Here is a 3,302-nt window from a genome sequence, read left to right as displayed (position 1 = left end):
AATCCACTAAATTGGACATACATTGTTGTTATTGTTAGGTGCCATTGGGTTGGCACATCGTGTCCTTATGTACAACAGATGCAAACACGACCTGGTTCTACTCCTTTCTCATGATTTTTATGTTTGAGTCAAATTTTTACAGCCCCCGTGTTAATCCATCTCCTCAAAGGCCTTCTTCTGGGTCACTGACTCTTTATCCAGCATGACGCCCTTTTCAAGGGACAAGTATCACCTTATAAGGTGTGCCAAGTCCATTAGATGAAGTTTTACTCTTCTCGTTTCTAAGGAGCATTCTTGCTGTAGTTCTAGAATGTACTTACTCCAAGACAGATTGGTTTCTTCATCTGACAGTCAATAATATTTTCAGTGTTATTCACCAACTCCCAAACTCCATCACGTTTTCTGCTATCTTCCATATTGCTGGTTCAGCCCTCACATGCGTATGAGGCCATGCTAATACCATGATTTGAATCCCATGTGGCTTGATCCTCAAAGTGACAGCTTTTAAAGTGGTCTCTTGCAGCAGATTTGCCCAATGCAATTTATGAATTGATGCCATGACTGTTGATTCCATGAATGCGAACTGTGGTTGCAAATAAAATGAAATCCTCGCTCATTGCCATCTTTCCCCCATTTATCCTGGTATTGGGTGTTGGTCCCCTTGTGAAGATCTTCGCTCTCACTGAGCTGTAATCCATACTGCGTACTGTAGCTCTGATCGTCAGGACGAAGGGATCCACGTTCTCTTCATTATCAGAAAGCAAGGCTGTGTCATATGACTGGCTTATAGCAATAAAAATTATCCATGGTACCATTGCACACATTCCAGTGCCTTGGTCTTAAGAAACATTACAGACTCAGCCATCACCATGTGGAACCCTGCTTTGAATCTGGCATATGAGGAAGCTGATTCTGCTTTCTGAACAAGCAAGGCCGCATAATCAATCTAAGATCCGAGATTAAACATTAAGGCCATATTTAAGACCTTTCATCTCAACGAGACAGCCAGTTTAACACAGCTTTATGAGCAGCTCCATTTGTGACCAATTAAGACAATTTAGCTACTGGACAGAATTTTGAGAGATAATAAATCGTTGCCGAGTTAGGCCACTATGTTTAATCTCATTATGCAGCAATAGATGATTGATGCGTATTATGAAATTCCCAAATCTTGACCTCTTTCCCACATATACAATTGCCAGTTAGAGAATTCCTAGATGCCCTAAAGAAACTCCTCTGTTTAAGTCTTCAAACAGAATTGACTATCTTCTAATGTTTCTCTTTTATTCCACAACTCAATGATTATTTGGGCTCCGATGTCCTCCATTAGCTGTGGAATCATACCAGTCACTGCCACCTATCCAGTTATCATATACCAGCAATAGCAACAGAGAAACTAGGACATTCTTTTTGTCCTCGTCCTAAGTTCTAATTTTTTTTCTTAAATGGTGACTTCTCAAACTTCTCCCTGAAGGAATTGTGGGTAAAGTTTCAGGCTGTTAAACTGCAAGCAGTCTTTCAAACCCATCAGCCAGTCTGAGGTGGACAGATGAGTTTGTCTACCTCCATCCAACATTTTAGGTCTCTGAAATATTGTGGGGCAGTTGATTTAACTTGATGGCAGTGGGTTAACATCTTTGTTATTACTGTTACCTTCTTATTTCCCTTGCATGGACTCAGTTCCTGTCTTCTTCCATATCGTCCTTAGAGCTTGCACTTAGCTTCTAATACTTACGATAGACTCTTTTTGTTGTCTAAAAATTCTATAATCCATCTTTATACTGCTGCAAGAATAACTATTTTAAAATTAAGATTGCATGTAACTCTTTTAATCACTTGATTAAAGCCCCGATGAGTCACCCTTGCCTGCTCTGATTCACACAGACTTAAGGGCACCTAACGACTACAAAAACAACAAAATCCATGAGAATTTCAATAAGCACTTTTGTATACGTAAACTAACCAGTTGCCAGTGAAATCAGTGTCAACCTGTTTCACAAGTACTGGTAGGTTCATGGTAATGCATGCGTTTTAGAGTAGAATTGCACTCTGCAGTGTGTTCATCGGCTTCAGTCTTCTAGAAGCAGACTGTAAGGTCCCTCTCTTGCTCTCTCTCTCTCTCTCTCTCTCTTTTTTTTTTTTTTTGATTGAGCCACATCTGAGTAGATCCAAACGACCAACTTTTACCTTTGTAACTGACAGGTCAACCAGGGTAGTATTCAAATATGTTACACCTAATAGCAACACAGCAAGGCAATTAAGTAAGTAAGCTCAGTACTCAGTATCTTAGTTCAGTTGCTAGTTACGTTACTTCTAGGATAGGTGTCCTTGGACAGGTGTCTAATGTCTCTGTTTTCTAAAACAAACACAATAGCACTTTTCATGTTTTAGAATTGTGAGAGTCAAATATTTTCAGAAACCTAAAAATTATAGAACAATGCATGGTATAACATAAGCACTGAAGAAGTGCTATTATTATCAGTTTATCTCAGGGGGGAAAAATTCATTGTCAAGGACTATAGGGCATTTCTACAAACAAGAACTGAGGTTGAAAAGTATGTTCCTTTTTTATTATTGTAAAATAGACATATTACAACATTTTGAAATGGAGGCTTTATTTGTAAATGTCCTGTGACAGTTTGCATACATTACTAATAATATACAACAATTGATTACTCAGGAGCATATACTGTGCTGATTGTATTGCTATAAATAGGCTTGTCCTCCTAGGTATGTGCATTCAAGTTCCCACAGCACGAGCTATCATAATCAATGATGATAACTGGACAATGACGCTATTGTGTCTTATAGCTATCATATGATATACATATGCAATTCTTCATAATAGTAACACGATTTTTAATTTGCATGATAATTTTCTGCTGTAATTATGCATAGTTCTATCTAACTAAAGCAGTGACCCTGGGCCATATAATTGTTGGTGTTCCAATCGCACTGTACCTCGTAGGAAGTCAGAGCTTAAGGAAAGTCACTGAGAAGTGGGTACAAAGTGGTGCTGCTGAGGCCCAGCACTAGAGAAAGCGAAGGGACACGCAGGACAGACAGAAGGCTACGCTGGGGAGGAAGAACTAAGAAATGGCTCTACCAGTGCTTCTAACTGGGCTTTCATTTTCTTCTTGGACTTTTGTGACATCTCTTCTTCACTTCCTTTCATATAAAGGCTGCTCTATTTTTTGCCAAGCATCTATCATAAAAGATGTTCCAGAAAGATACTTTAAGCCACTTAACTCTAGATGCCTGGCTGGATTTTATGCATAATAAGCATTTACGTGTTTGGAAAT

The sequence above is a fragment of the Echinops telfairi genome, unplaced genomic scaffold (assembly GCF_000313985.2).
Source record: "Echinops telfairi isolate 266 unplaced genomic scaffold, ASM31398v2 ScPeMD7_7468;HRSCAF=8506_0, whole genome shotgun sequence".
Classification (NCBI taxonomy): Eukaryota; Metazoa; Chordata; class Mammalia; order Afrosoricida; family Tenrecidae; genus Echinops; species Echinops telfairi.
The sequence above is the reverse complement of the archived record's forward strand: the minus strand, read 5'-3'. Positions refer to the sequence as shown.